The 16,537-nt window shown below is 41.7% G+C and overlaps 1 long non-coding RNA gene across 1 annotated transcript; it reads left to right on the forward strand.

Annotated features, from left to right (window-relative positions):
- Positions 1 to 4,353: 4,353 nt before the first annotated feature.
- On the forward strand, positions 4,354 to 9,049 carry LOC142107766 (uncharacterized). Its single transcript, XR_012680013.1, has 3 exons — positions 4,354 to 4,377; positions 5,559 to 5,927; positions 8,775 to 9,049. It is a non-coding gene; the product is annotated as an uncharacterized LOC142107766 (long non-coding RNA).
- The last annotated feature ends 7,488 nt before the right edge of the window (positions 9,050 to 16,537 follow it).

Here is a 16,537-nt window from a genome sequence, read left to right on the forward strand (position 1 = left end):
CTGATAATTATTATATTACAGTCATTATGTACATGTCTGCATACATATATTATTTATTACTATACTGTAAGGCTATTAAATGTATTCAACGTTCCTCAACCAAATGCATTTTCATTCCAAGGTGAATGCAAAACATATTTATGCTGCACAGGTTCATTTTTTACGCGTTTAGACTCCTTTAAAATATATCATTAGCAGCATTGATGTCATCACTTATAAGCTGGACTCATTATCTCCATTAATAATAAAGCATATGCATATATGTTATGGTGGTGGGCTAAGTATAGCAGGCATATTATAGATGTGTAATTTGTAAAATGCTGATGTAGAACTGTAACTAAATAATAGGTACGTCAGTGAAGACTGTAGATTATTTAATGTGGTGAAATACCGTAGTAGTGCTATAACGTAGTTAACATGCCTAATTGCTCTGATTTTTACTATTGATTCAACCAAATTCATCCTGTGTGGTTAAGAGTCAGTAAGATATCATTGAATATTAGCACAAACTTAAAGGGGGCGGAGGGGTCACACTGGCATCGGAGCCAGATAAGGAGGATTGACACAAGTGCACAAGCAGCAGGAAGGTGGGGGATGCAGGGAGGCACTTTCACACCTGGGGACTAAGAAGGTCAGTGAGAGACTTACTAGAAAAACAAGTGGGGAAGGTTAAGATCTTGCAGGGACAGGAAGAGAAGGGATAGTATCGAGTAGAGATTCCCAAATTCCAAAAATGTGTATATATATTCAATTAAAAAAAGAAAAAAAGAAAAGAAAGAAAAGTCTGTATTTGTAAAGTTGCTTGTGCTTTTCAGTCATGTTCAGTATATGGTTTTAGTTTTAAATAGAGGACAATGGCATGCGTGTATGTAGTTTACAGATGTTGTATTGGTTTATCTTAATATTGGCTATTCATTTATTCTGTCACAGTGGTATGGCATGGCCAAGCGGCGCAAGGTATAGCTATGGGGGGAGCCAGCATCGGTGCATAATCACCTCGAAAAGGTAGCCATCTGCCGACTCCATCTTCAATGGTTGGGCCTCTGAGGGGGCGTGCCAAGGGAAAAGAGGGTGTGTGGACACAAGATGCAGGCTCCAGGGGGCGTGCTTGCGGTTCCCACATGGTGGGCAGAACACGCCCCAGAAATTCCAGGGGGCGTGCCTGCGGTGCCCACATGGTGGGCAGAACACGCATCCCAAAAAGGTTGAGGAATTGGTAAAAGGAAAAAGAACCCTCCGTACTGCTTTCCCTGCATTTGTTGTTCATTTTAAATTAAACTGTTATTTACGCCAATACCAGCTTGTGCGTTTTTATTTCAGAAAAAGGGTTTGTTTCTTCCTGCTGGATGCCAACAGGAAGGCATATCCTCCCTTAATAGCAGGTTGTCACATCACACCTATAAGCACAATATACAAGCTAAACCCCTTCTTGATATATGTTTGTTTATTCACCTAGGAGGTTTATGGCCATATAAGCACTTGGGGACAAGGACATAGTACTTGTAAGTGTCTTATTACATCTAATTACAAGTGCTATTATTCCTGAATACATACATTGTCTGATAAAAGATTGCATAGCACTAATAAGTTAATATTACACAAGGACCCTGTGGTCGGTAAATTTGCCTAAGTACCATGTCTGATAACTGAAAAATATTACTATATCTTATCAGAAGTCCGGCTGATTGGAGAGTTTAGAACAAATCGTGGCAAAAGTATACAAGTCTGCACCATACAGCTAAAATCTCATCTCTGAACCACCCACACTCATACCAGGATCTGGCATTCAAGGTGTTAAACAATGGAATCAGAAGTTGTTGATTAACATTACAGAGTTCACGCCCGGTCCAGCGGGACTCCAAACACTAGCACACCGGACAGCTGACGCCATGCCCAGTGCAGAGGCCGGTGCATCATCTCACAGGGGAGGGTGCACCGAAAAGCTGATGCCATGTCCAGCGGAGCCAGCGGTGTATTTTCTACATCTGACACCATTTCCAGCGCGGCCAAAAGGACATTCATCACATCATAGGGGAAGGTCCACCGAAAAGCTGACGCCATGTCCAGTGCAGTGGGTGGTGCACCATCTTCGGCTGACACCTTTTCCAGCGTAGCCAAAAGGTGATTCATTGGATTACAGCAGAAGGTACACTGGAGAGTCGACGCCACGTCCAGCGCAGCCAGCGGTGCATCATCTTCGGCTGACGCCATTTCCAGCGCAGCCAAAAGGACATTCATTGCATTGCAAGGGAATGGTGAGATTAATAGTAACGTTGTGTAAAATTGTAATGTACAATTGATGATATTGATGTAGGTAATACAAATGTTAAGGTTAGGGATTTTTATAAGGATCGAGAGGGCGTGGGTGACAGTTCAGGTGACGACAGTTCATCCAAGTCGAAGAACGAGCAGATGTATAAGTCGTTGAAGAAGCAGCGGCGTGTAGTAAGGGATAATAAGAGGAAGAAGAAGCTAATGGGCCTCGGGGTGGATGCGGTAAGGAAGAGGCTTGTGCAGGTGTAGTCGCAGAAGGAAAGTTTGTTCGTACAGGGAAGCATAGCTGTCAGTTGTGAGTTGGAAGCAGTGGCGGGACATTTGCCAAAACACACCAGGATGGAAAATGAGAAAGGCAATTTTGTTGATCCATTTACGTTAACCGAGGTGGGACTCAAGGAAAAAGAGAGGGAGCAGCACAAGCAGATGCGTACAAAACTATAGATAATTGGCTGAGCAGGATGTTTGTGTACTCTGGTTATATGGGGGCATTTCCAGGCAGTGCAATGTGTATGCTAAAGTACACAAACTTTATTCATTCAGTTTACAGAGAATACGAGGGGTCAGTATAGTACGGGATACATATTTGGCTAAGAAAGGAATGGTGCAGCCATAAGGTTTGGAGCAGGGAGGCCGGTAAAGGTGAGCAGGATGCTAGTGTGGCTGGCTAGGTATCCAAACAGGGAAGAAGCCGAGTTGTTGAAAACAGGTGTTTTTATGGAAGGTTGTAGGATTTCTGGTACAAGAAGCATCCCTTCAGGGGGGGGGGGGCATGGGTTTTACTCGAATTTGAAGTCAATTAACATGCAATCTGCAATAGTCAGGGATAAGATTGTCAAGGAGCTGATGTTGGACCGAATGGCTGGCCAATTCCAAGAGCCTCCCAGTTAGAATATAGTAATTTTGCCTCTGTGGCTGGTTCCTGGGAAAGCAGCAGAAAATTTTAGGCTGATCCAGCAGTTATCTTATCTGGCAGAGCATCGGTTAGCGATGTTCTGGACAGAGAGAAGTGTTCGGTCCAATATTATTCCTTTGTCAGGACTGTAAAAATGGTCAAAAAGCATGGAAAAGGGGCACTTATGGCAAAATTAGACATAGAGGGCCTGAGTCATCAAGGGACGTACGTCCCTTTTCAGCGCGTAGCGAACGCCAAAGTTTAGTGCGCATGCTCGGTTGCCGGGTCAGTTTACTTTCGCGAACGCAAAAACTTTACAGCCGCGATCGCAAAACCCATTTGCGACGAGCTACGAGTCCTGGGCGGGAACAGGGAGGTTGAGGGGCGTGGTGACGTAGTCAATTTCTCATAGGGGCGTACCCGTCTAACTACGTCCAAGTCATAGTGGTGCGAACAGGGCTGATCGCGTTAGTGGTGGCGTATGCTGTGCGCCTGCCAAGGGTCTAGTTTATCTCTCAGATCTAAACCACGAGCACACACAACTTTTCCGAAGGAACGCCCATTTGATCAGGACGCATGCAGACCCTCACCTGTATACTCTCTGCTAATTAACCACTGCTATGAAGCTCGGCGTAGATGATGTGCCCTGTTCACTGCCGATTCATTTACTGGTATGTTTGCATGATATATTTTAAGATATTACTATGGTTTCTTTGGTTGATTTGTTTTAACATTTTATTGTTTGAATTGTCTTGGACTTTTTTGTTATTTTGGGTGTTATACTTTGTTTCAGATAACAGTTACAGACAATAGTTTGCTTGTATTGGGCTGTGTAGTACTTTGTAGATTATTTTTATCTTTTGTTTACTTTTTTTTATCTTTTTTAGTTTCCCATTGACAATTGTTTGCAAGTGACCAGGATAATCCTGCTCCATTTTGAGGTAAGTAACATGGGTCTAGGTCTGCAACCTGACATAGCATAGAAGCAGATGGAATAATTGTATTTTTTATTTTATTTTAGTTTCCCATTGACAATTGTTTGCAAGTGACCAGGATAATCCTGCTCCATTTTGAGGTAAGTAACATGGGTCTAGGTCTGCAACCTGACATAGCATAGAAGCAGATGGAATAACTTCTTATTCACCCTCTGACAATTTTTGTTTTGTTTTTTTAGCCACATTATGAGTTTGGCCAACCCACTTGTTGGTGTAAGTATATTGTCAATGTTTCCTGTGCAAATAGGAGTGACATTTTCCAAACTATGAGTTAATTGAATTATTTTTTTACATCCTTCTCTTTTCAAATATAGCGTTTCTTAGAAATGACCGAGGCACATGTGGCAGCACAGGAGGGCAACCAGCATCGCCGCCCCCAAAATCAGCAAGTAACCCATCGTTGCCGACCAAGGCCACGTGTCAGCCTCTTTGGCATGTCTGATGCTGAGGTGGTGCGGCGTTATCGGCTCCCGCCTCGTGTCATCCTGGACACCCTGCGCATAGTGCAGATTGACCTGGAGCCCAAGCGCAACAGCCCAACAGCAATACCGCCATTGACTAAACTGTTGGCGGTATTGCACTTTTGCGCGACAGGGTCATTTCAGACCACTGTGGGAGTTGCTTCAGGGATGTCCCAGAAGTCCTTCAGTCATGTGCTAAAGGTTGTTCTGGGGGCAATTCTGTCACGTCTAAGGCAATTCATACATCTGCCACTCGATGATGAGTCCCTGGTGCCGATAAAACGGCAGTTTTCCCACATAGCCGGTTTCCCGCATGTCATAGGGGCAGTCGATGGGATTCATGTAGCCTTGGTCACCTCCGGTGGGAATGCTGCTAATTTTTTAAATCGCAAGCATTTCCATTCTATAAATGTCCAAGCTATATGTGACGCCTCTCTCCAGATTCGTAACCTGGTAGCTATGTGGCCAGGGAGTACACATGACTCCTTTGCCTTCCGGCAATCAGGGATGTGGGAAAGATTGCAACTGAGGCAAGGTGGTGCAAGGCCGAATGGTGATGCGTGGCTATTTGGTATTTTTATTATTTAACAAACATGTCATGTATGTAGTAGTTTAAAGTGGAAATAGTAATGTCTTAAGTTTGGTAGCTAAGTAGATATATTACAAAGGCACATTGCAATATCATTCAAAAGTACATTTAATTGTGATGTTTACCTTAAAATCCAACATGGATAGCTGCCCATATGAAAAGTTGTTCAAAAACTTAAACCTTGGTTACAAATACATTGAATATGTTATGTGTCTGATTGCTTCTTTTGCCATTATTTCTCATCCATGTTGCCTGTCTTGTTGCCACAGATATAGTTATTTGTGTCTACAATTATGACACTCGCTCATATTTTTAAACTTTTTCATTCTTGTCACCCCTTGTAGGAGATAACGCATACCCTTTTCGCCCTTGGCTCCTCACTCCTCTATTAAACCCACGTACGGAGCAGGAGATGGCATACAACTCCGCACATACAGCCACTAGATCGGTTGTGGAGCGGGCATTTGGTCTTTTAAAGGCCAGATTCCGGTGCCTATATCGGTCTGGTGGTGCTCTAATGTATGCTCCATCCACTGTGTGTGATATCATAGCTCTGTGCGTGGTGTTCCATAACATCGCCATTAGGAGTGGGGTTCCTTGGGTGGAGGAGGCTGAGGTTGCTGTCCATGAGGTGTTAGATGCTGACCCCAGCCCTCCAGAATCAGTTGATGCTGTGTCTTTCAAGCAATATGTCCTGGACACCTACTTCTCTTGTAAGTGTTTTTGTAATGTTTTTTAAAAATACAACATACATAGCTAATAAGTTTATAATTATACAATTTATTTACACAATAGCAAAAACACATCAAACAAACAATTATTTTTTTTACGGGGCCTCTTTGCTGGTATAATGGTTGCATCATATCGAGGATGAGTCTGGCTTCTGGTAACCCGTGACATAGAAGGCAACAGTGGTGAGGAAGCAGAGGCCAGTGGAGCAGCAGGGAGTGACTGTGCAGCAGCCGACGATTGTGTGGCACGGGGTGCAGGGGGTGCATGGGGTGCAAGGGTGGCAGATGGAGCAGAGATGGCAGATGGGGCAGAGATGGCAGATGCGGCAGATGGGGCAGAGATGGCAGATGGGGCAGAGATGGCAGATGGGGCAGATGGTGGTAAATAATAGTTGTATTGCTGATTAGAATGAAAATATGGTTCAATGTCAACATATGGGTTGGTTTAAAAATGATGGCGATGCATTTGGGGTCTTAGACTAGAACCAATAGAACCTTGAGAGTGGAGTTGTTCAATATGTGAAGACGGGTGCGCGCGATAGGGCCTACTTGTGGAATGATAATCGGGTGAAGTGTAGTATGATTGATACATGGGACTAAGAGATGGAGAGAAAGAAGTAGGAGAAGATTCCTGTGATATGCGTGATTGTGGATTGGTGATATACACTGCAATAAGGTCAGTGAGATGGGTAAGGGTAGTGTTGATAGATGAAAGGTTTAAGTCCATAGTGCTCTCTATACGGGTGAGGCTACTGTGTAAAGTGTGCTCCATACGGGTGAGGGTTGTGGCAATATCTGTGGTATTGGACTCAATAGTGGCATTTGTGTCTCTAATACTGTGATAGCATGCGTGCAGTGATTCCCGTTCACTGACTTTTGGCTCCTCACTCATCTGATGCTCTTCCACATCACGTGGCTCCTCCACCAGCTCATCCTCTGAAATTTCTTCCGCTGTATTGGGCCCTACAAGGGGAAAAAATGAAATAAATAATGCCGTCCTTAGGTAATTAGTGTGAATTGATATATTTATATATATATATATATATATATATGTGTGTGTATATACCTGTAGCTGTGATAGGCTCGATGGCGGCTGGGCTACGTCCGGTGTCAATGCGGCCCACACCTTGAACCATCTCCGCATCCAAAGAGGCCAATGCCCTGGTCTCCAATGGAGTCAATTCCAGCGTTGCTGGAGGTCCACCTGTCATTCTTGCATGTCTTCTGTGTTCAGAAATTTTATCTTTTAGGCGGCGTTTGAAGTCTTGCCACCTGTGTGCAAAATATACACATTAGCAGGATAATATTATCCACAAAATCTGGACACATTTAACCAATTTTTGTACGCTTAAATATTTACCTTTTCTGGACCTCATTAACCTTGCGTCTGATTGGAGCCACGGCATTGACCTCATTTGTAATTTCTTCCCATATTCTTGCTTTTGATGGTGCAGAGAGTGGACGCGGAGTGGAGTGGAGCCTATCAACAGCCAATTCGGCCAAAATGTCGATTTCATTTTTTGAGAAATTAGGCTGCCGTGTTTTTTTAGCAGCAGCAGCAGCAGCAGATGATGAGCCGGATGGCCCATTGGAGTCTTGTTCAGACATGTTCAGGTTCTCCTGTAGAAAAGAAAGTGCAATTATTTAATTTCCTACCACGCTATCTGTCAGGTAGCAGACCTAGGCCCATGTTACTTACCCCAAAATGGAGCAAGGTTCTCCTGTTTTTGAAGTTTTGTTTGGGCAAAGTGAGTACAATCTAAAAAAGGAAAAAAGAAAGTGCAATTATTTCATTTCCTACCACGCTATCTGTCAGGTAGCAGACCTAGGCCCATGTTACTTACCCCAAAATGGAGCAAGGTTCTCCTGTTTTTGAAGGTTTTTTTGGGCAAAGTGAGTACAATCTAAAAAAGGAAAAAAGAAAGTGCAATTATTTCATTTCCTACCACGCTATCTATGTCAGGTAGCAGACCTAGGCCCATGTTACTTACCTCAATATGTGGCAATATTAACCGTTTCCTGACAGCAACAACTTAGAAAAGCCATGCAGAAATTGTCAGGGCGAACTATCGCATGTATGCGATTTTATAGTGGTGCGTTCAGTTGCGTACGCGCCAGAACGCTAGGCACGCTTGAGCAGTGATTGACAGGTCAGTCAGCCATCTTAGTACAGGTTCCGCGATGGACGTGCAGACGCACCGACGTGCACTGAGAACCAATCGGTAAGCAGGATATTAAACTGTCATTTCTGAGACAAAATGAGGTCTGCAGTATTCTCACATACCGAACTGCGGGTGCTGACAGCAACGATGGACCGTTGTTTTGAGCCCGCAGGGAGGTATGTGGGAAATGATGAGAAACTGCAGGCATACAGAGCCGTGTGCAGGCGTCTGCGTATGCAGGTTGGTACCCGCCGCTCCATCGTGCAGTTGCAACGCCGATGGAGTGATCTGCGGAGACGGCAGCACGACCTTCTTGCACATTTGAGGGCTGAAATTATTGCTAGTAAGTCGTGCTCAAACACTAAATAATATGGCAATGAAATTTTTTCTTCTCACAGGAAATATGGACAGAAAAGGCCTATTTTCTGACCATTCTCATACTAAACGTATGAATAATGTTAGTCTTATTTGCGATTATTCTGGTTATGTCCTATTATATATATGTTAAAAATTTAAGTGTACATTTTTTTACAAATTTAATGTTATTGACATGAGTACCATTTTAGCATTCCAAGCTACCATTCGCTGCATGTATGTATGTATTCGCTGTGTATGGTGAATACATTACAAAAATACACATAAGATAACACATAATGGTCTCAAACAGGACGCCAACGCAGCTCCGAACACCACCGCCAACATCAACAGGTGGTCACACCGGAGGCGCCAGGTGGTAGCCAACAGCAACAGGTGCAGTCAGCGGTGGTGGAGGATTCGCCGCAGTCCGCTGACCTGGCAGCATCACCTCTGCTATTCCTGAGCCAACCAGAATCCACCTCTCAGCAACCACAAGTGCTGGTTGAGGAAAGTAAGTACATTACATGGTAATTTTCGTATACTTTAGTTGTGTTTTTTTTTTTTTTTTCAATATATGATGTTTGGATTTTTTGGGTAGAACATGACAAACAGTTTTCACTGGCCATTCACAGTACAAGGCATCCTAAGTTCCCACAATGGGAAAAATGTCCTCCCAGCAATTCTTGTCTTTTGCGCAGGCCAACTCAGCTGGCAGGCTTTAAAAATGCACCCTAGAGGGTGAGATTCTCCTTGGCTAAACTTTGCAGAAAGTTAATGTATACAATAAAACAATATAATAGTAATATAATACTTTGTATTACTTGTGTCTTCCCCTTCCCTTTAGGTTGTAAGCTCTCATGCGCATGGCCCTCTTTTGTTGTGTGCTCCTTCTACAGTACCTTCACCCTCTTGTCCTTTTTCGATAGGCCTGTTTTCCCTGTTTTCTTAAGCTTAGGCCTTCTTCTTGCTGATTTCTACCATCACTATCTGTCAGAGATAATCTGATTTATGGTTTACCCTGTCACCTGTCTTTGTATCATGTTGTGTCTTGGTTCTGTTTTCAGTATATGTTATGTACTTCTACATTTATCAAAATTTAATGAATGGGGCCAGTGTTTGGTTAACATTCATTTATGCAGTATACCGAGCTTACAAAATGCAAAGGTACAAGAACCGACAGCTAGCATTTCACCACATTGAAATGTATTAAGAGTGCATTTACTAAATTGTTGTCTTTCATTTTTTGCAGCTGATGAGGAGTCGATGGGTCCTCCAAGGCACAGCCAGAGGCTTCTGGATGAATTAAAAAAAACAAGAAAAAAAATATAAAAAGCATAAAGAAAAAGCAAAAAAATGTAAAAAAAAAAAAAATATATCTCAAAAAAATGTTAAATACCTTTTATTGATTATTTTTTTTCCTGTTTCTTACTTAACATTTGTTAATAGTTTTAGTATATAAATTAAAATATTTTTGTTACAAGAAAAACTGGTATATGTGTGATTTCATTGAACTAATTTACGTATTAGCATTATACACTTAAGTAAAGCTGTTGTTTAAAAGCCAGAGAAGAGAAGAGGCCAACCAATAGGGTCACACCTTACATCCGGGATATAATGTGATAAGGCCCAAAGAAATAACAGTTATGTACGACATAACCTCTTTCTAAAACATATACTGAAAACAGAACCAAGACACAACCTGATACACATGGAAAACAGGGCTAGCGGCATAACCTCATTGGTGTTATATAGGTTAATAAAGTCATAAAAAAATTCCTTCAGCAAAAGACACTTAACGAATAAAATTGGATCATTGTTTCTTTACAAAATAATAAGCTTCCACTCTTTTTCTATGCTGAAAACTCTGATCTTAAACAGACCAGAGATGTACTTTGTGTTTCAACAAAAGAAGGTTATACTATAATTTACACCTATCATATAACAATTGGATGAGAAAGTATTTAGGCGTATCCTGATCATTTTGAGTCTCCTGGATGCAATGGACAAGTCGAAGAAGTCTGTGCAAGTCTTTGTTGAAAATCTCTGGATTGAAAACATAGGTTCTTTGAATAACTACTTCATTTCTGTTAATATTCCTTTCCTTCCAGCTGACACCAAAGGCTTATATAATATAATAATAATATAATACATATGACATTATAAAAACACATCAAATATACATGATATACTGATATATGATATACGATAAAACACTGTAAATATTTCAATATTACGAAATTTTAATCATCAAAAGTAAAACATCTTGACAGGGTAAACAAAGTAGCATAACAAGGAGAATATATATTTTTACGGTTATTTGCAACCAGCACCATGATTCAACAATTGAGAGATACACCAATGATGTTACTATGCACTAAACAGTGTAGCGTTCGCTTCTGCACGTAATGCAAGTATGTGCCGGCTTGTACGGACGTGAACGGGTAGATTAGGAAGACTTGTGCCGCAAGTCATGAAGCTGAGTATGTGAGAATACGCAGCTTAATGACTTCGGCCGTTCGCAGCCACAAAGTACGTACATTAGTGCACGTACGTACGCTGCGCTCATTTTGCGTCCCGTAATGACTCAGGCCCAGAGTCTGCTTTGACATAGAGTCTGCTTTTCGAAGGTTGCCCCTGCAGCCTGACAGCTATAAGTTGATGGGTTTTTCAGTCTGATGGGTATTATTTCATAGACAAGTGTTTGCCTATGGGCTGTTCAGTATCATGTGCATTTTTTCGAATCCTTTATCTTCTTTTTGCAGTGGTGTTTTGAATCCAGCACAGAATGCAAATCAGTGGTTCATTTACTGGATGATTTTTTGGTGGCAGGGCCAACGGAGTCAGATCAGCGTAAGAATTGGCTGTGTATTTTGAATATTGGAGCTCTAGACATGTCATGGGCAGGCATTGATAGGGTGAGAAATAAAGTGAAACCTGCTATTGCCAAGTTTATTACCTCCCGTGGCAGCAGTGGTTCAATTGTGCAAGTTTTTAGAGGAGTGATGGGGTGCACCTTTAAGTTGTTGCACTTACAATGTGCAGGAGGCGCTTAGGAGATTGTTGTTACAGGAGGTTGTAGTGGTGGGGGGCTTCGGTCCCCATGGATAGGGTCATGAGAACCTTGCTTGTTGGGAAAGCGGCGAGCAAGGCATAGAAAGGGGGGAGCCAGCAGGGCCCCGGGAAGACGGCCACATGCCTGGTTCCAGCTTCAACTGTTGGGCCAATATGGGTGGTGTGCCAGGTTTCAGCAATTGGAGGGTGATTTATGCCAAGGGGCTGGTCTCAAGAGGATGTTATTGCGGTGCCTACATGGTAGGCAGAACACGCCCTATTTTTCCAGATGAAACTGGAAAAGGGTGGTAAATTTTGTTAGCCTTGCACTGTCCTGCCGTTTGTCTGTCAAATACAAGTTTGGAAGTGTTTAATAAAGCTGTGACCAAAATTATTTTGCCAAATACTTGTCTCAGAGTCTTTCTTTATTAGCTCATTGTGTGGGACGCTGGTTGGTGGCCTATATCCTTTATCAATTTACAATAATAATTATCATACGAAGTTGCTGGCAGCAGGAAGTCCCTTGCACGGTACTATAATAAGCTAAGTGTTTGCTGAGGTCAGGACCAGGCTCCTGTATTTGTCTGAAACATCAGTGAGTTTGGTGTAAGCAGGATTTAACAAGGCAGCTCTGTTAGCACATGTTATTATTGTGTTTGGAATGTTTCTGGGAGTGCATTGGTAGGGGGTGAGATATTAGAAGACAATGCCTAACAGGTCATTCACTGGCTGTTAAAATGTGTGATGGGGCACAACCTGATAATATGCTGGTTATTTGGGCTGAATGGTAAGTATTTTGTGGGGTAATTATATGCTGGTGATTGTTAAATATGATTCTATGTTACCCACGCACATGCATATTCACACCCATAACAATTTTGCTGGGCCCACAAATAGCTTGTTACAAAATTGCTGTGTCGTAACTATAGAAGAAATTTCACCAGGCCTGCATAAAATAAATAGACAGCAGGCACAGCTACATTTTTAGAAATACACTACTATGATAGATCTTGCCGTGCAATAAGAATCTGAGTCATCTGCACTGATAATTATAATCTCAGTAGAACTATTATTGCAATGTTGATGAAAAATTGCAGACTCATGTGCAGTTAGTTCATTGCAAATAAATGTAGTAATATTGCTAACATGTATAATAAAATGTCAGTTATCTTCCTTCCCTGTACACCTTGCACTACCCCTCCCACTCCAGTAGGGTCCAAAGTTAAATCAGCCAGACTTTGGATAATTCAAGTTAAGGTTAAAGGTGACCCTTTTTTAGTGCTTATTTTGAAAATATTGTGTAAGTTATTTTCAGGGAAAGTTTGCACTTAAGCACTATTGATAATTGCATTAGAAAATGAATAGGATAATCACATTTTGTTATCAAGTGAGATTAGCAAAGCAATATGCGACTGAGGTATTTAAAAGTTTATATATTGGGTAATAAAATAAATTACCTTGCGGAATAATTACATTCTTGTTCATGCTTAGTGGTAAAAAAAGTAGAAAGAAAGTATTTTTACATCATGATACATAAGGCTTGATTCCATCTTATCTTCTAAGCTATGTGATTGGGCTTGATTCATAAAGGAATGTAAATGCCAATTTTCATGCGCAAATTTCGTCTGCGCATGCCCAGAACCTGATCATATGCAACTTAACATAGCAGTGTTCATTTCATCTTCCTAAGCAAAGGACACTTACTACCGCCTATGATTTCTGGGAGAGGGCAGGGAAGGGGCGTTCATTCTTAGTCAATATACAGTAAGGGTGTGCCAAAGTCGAGCGCATGTAGCCACGCCTGATTCAAGCATTTTGGGCATTTGAAAAGTACTTGAACTTCTACTGTATTTCTTGTTCCTAAGTGATGTTGATGACAGTCTCATATGCATGCTATAACATGTGTTTGCAATCAGTAGCAACTCCTGATTGCAAACACGTAAAAATGTATTTCATGTTTAGTAGACATTAAGATTAGAGATAGGCAGGCTCGGTTTCTCGAAAACCAAGCCCACCTGAACTTCGGGGATCCGAGTACCGAGCCGAATAGGCTCTGTACTTCCGCGCTTTTTCGGATTCCAAAACGAGGCAAAGCGTCATCGTGATGTCATCGAATCTCGGGAGTTTTGGAATCTATAAATTCCGGCCTCCCCGGCAATCTAGTGCCATTTGAGAGAGGGATGCAGAAGGGATAGGATAGAGTGTAGAGCAGTTGGGCAGGCAAACATGCAGAAGTGAAAGAGGAGGGTGGTAGCAGTGTTCAAGAAAGCTCCATTGCTAATTGTTATTGGGGAAATCCAAATATACAAGTCCTTGCAGGCTTTCTTTCTGAATTTACATGTGACATTGTTGTTGTCACTCTCCAGTCTCAGTCATGATGATACTAATCCCTCTACCTCATGTGCTAAAGCCTATGTTCAAGTGCATAGTGGTTTTAAGACAGGGAAACAAAAATGTAAATAAAAAGCTTATACCTTTTTAAAGAAAAAAAAAAGCTCTCTAAAAATATCTGAAAGTTTACTGTAGAAAAACATAAAATTGCCAAGATACCATTCTACCCAAAATATTACCAAGCATACCAGCATCAGGTAGCTCCCTTCTCTAGCTAGATTTCAGCACCTGCAATCTACACTGTCATCGTATTTACCCTCATCATTGTGTACATCTTCCTCAAACAATACGACAATGCGAATTTATCCCCACTGGAATCCACCATTACAGAAGTCTGTGTACTTTGATGTAATTGCAGATAATGGCCTTACTCATGGAATTTGTAGTTAATTTTATTGCAGAGCCATCACGATTTTTGGGCAATTCTTTTAGAGCAGAACAAATGTCAAAATGTTGTGCCGACACATCTGCATATCCTCTGGGTGTCTTGGGAAAGCTAAGTTTTTTCCCAGAAGCAGTTGCCAGAGAAACTGAAGGAGGAGACGTCATTACAAGATGTTGACAGCTCTTGGCGAAGCGAATTAAGTCCTAGATCTACAATTACAATATAGTTAGCGGATTTGCTTAGTTTTAATTCATCCTTCGATTTCTCTAGCTGCTTCCCAAAAAGTATAACTAAGGCAATCACTTGACTCAAGCTAACCATGTCTGCACTCTCTTCACAGGTGACTACTTTGCTGGACTAAAGTACATTCCCCTCAAATTCTAGGGGTAAATGTATCATAGTCCGGTTTTTGCATCCCGCGTGAGATCGGCGAGATGACAGCTAAAATTTAACGTGGCGCTGCCTTGTAAAGGCAAGTTTCCCTTTACAAGGCAGTGGCGTTTTAAATTTAGCTGTCATCTCGCTGATCTCGCGCGGGATGCAAAAACCGGACTATGATACATTTACCCCCTAGTCTTCTTGCAGCTGCTGCATTCTCCTACATGCTGTTGCAGAATCCCGAAAATGACCCTATATTTTTCGAGACACAGACAGCATCTCCTGCATCTCATAGTCATTTTTTAAAAGTTCTGTAACACCAAGTTAATTGTGTGAGCAAAACAGGAAATGTAATGGAATTCCCCCCCGCTGTAATGCTCTAACAATATTGGTGTCGTTATCAGAAATCACATATCCTCAGGAGAGTCCAAGCGGGATAAGCCATGTTGCAGTGACATCCCTTACATTTTGTAACAAATTGTCATCTGTATGCCTCTTAGTGAAGCCGCTGATACACAGAGTAGCCTACTTCTGAAAAATGTGATGTACTTGGGTACATGCTGCTACTGTTCCTGCTGGTGAAGGCGAATCACCAACCCAGTGGGCTGTCACAATCATATAATCTTTAGTTTGCCCAGTTCCGCTTGTCCCCATATCTGTGGTTAAATGTACAGTGAGTAGAATGGCATTTTGTAGCCCAATAATTTTATTTTTACGAACTTTCTGGGAGAGGTGAGGAATAGCTTTTCTAGTAAAATGGTGTTGTGATGGAATTTGGTAACAGGGAAAGAAGACCTCAAAGTAACTGTCTAAAACCAACTGCATTAATAGTGGACATTGGACGCAGATCTAATACTAGCATAGTCCCCATGGCGTCTGTGATCCGCTTTGTGACTGGGTGACAGCTTTCTTACTTTCTTCCTCTAGCAAAAAATTGTTTAACAGTCAATTGTTGTAAACTACTAGTAGTCTTCTTCTGGGTTGAAGATCCACCCCCAGCAGCAGGAACAGCAGCAGCGGGACTAACGCTCAATAATTATTCAGAGGAATCATGGTTAGTGGAGGAGTCATCTAGCCTTAGCAACTTGGATGCAGTACTAACTCCCATCACTTGTGAGGATATTGATGATGAAGGTGTTGGGGGTGTAGATTGCAGGTGCTGGGATCTAGATGAGAGAAGGGAGGTAGATGATGCTGGACTGCTTGTTATTTTTTTAACATAAGTTTCTGATTTTTCCAACAGCTTTCAATGAACTCTCTTCAAATGGCGTAACATGGATGAGGTTCCTAGATGGTTAAGGTCCCTACCTCTACTGAGTGTGGCTTTAAAAAGGCTACAATTGGCTAGACAACTGTTGTCAGGATTTATGTAAAAATAATTGCACACATAAGAGGTGGATTTTTGGTCTTATGCCCAGGCATGACAATGGCCTTTTCTTATCATTGGCAAGAACTGCTGCAATCTTTGTTTGAAAGTGTATGAAAATAATACTATGACCTGTGAGGTGGACTGCAAATGACTTTAAATTCGTGTTAGTGAGGTTAATAATAATATGTAGGATCAAATAAAAGAGCAAAATTATGTGATTTTAGCATATTTTAGCAATTTGTCTAAAAAAATACAAAACCAAAACACACGAGGATGGTTTTGCCAAAACCAAAACACGAAGCTAATCCAGATCCAAATCCAAAACCAAAACCACTTCACGGGGGTCAGTGAGCATCTCTGCTTACCTATATAACCCAGTAGAATTGGACTGCAGAATTACATCAACCCTGTAAGCACAATTATTTGTATTTTTCTGCAATGAGATTTAACACAGGAGCTCTCCTTTCTGTGTGTTACCTATATAACACAGTAAAATTGG

Source organism: Mixophyes fleayi, chromosome 1, assembly GCF_038048845.1.
Source record: "Mixophyes fleayi isolate aMixFle1 chromosome 1, aMixFle1.hap1, whole genome shotgun sequence".
Classification (NCBI taxonomy): Eukaryota; Metazoa; Chordata; class Amphibia; order Anura; family Limnodynastidae; genus Mixophyes; species Mixophyes fleayi.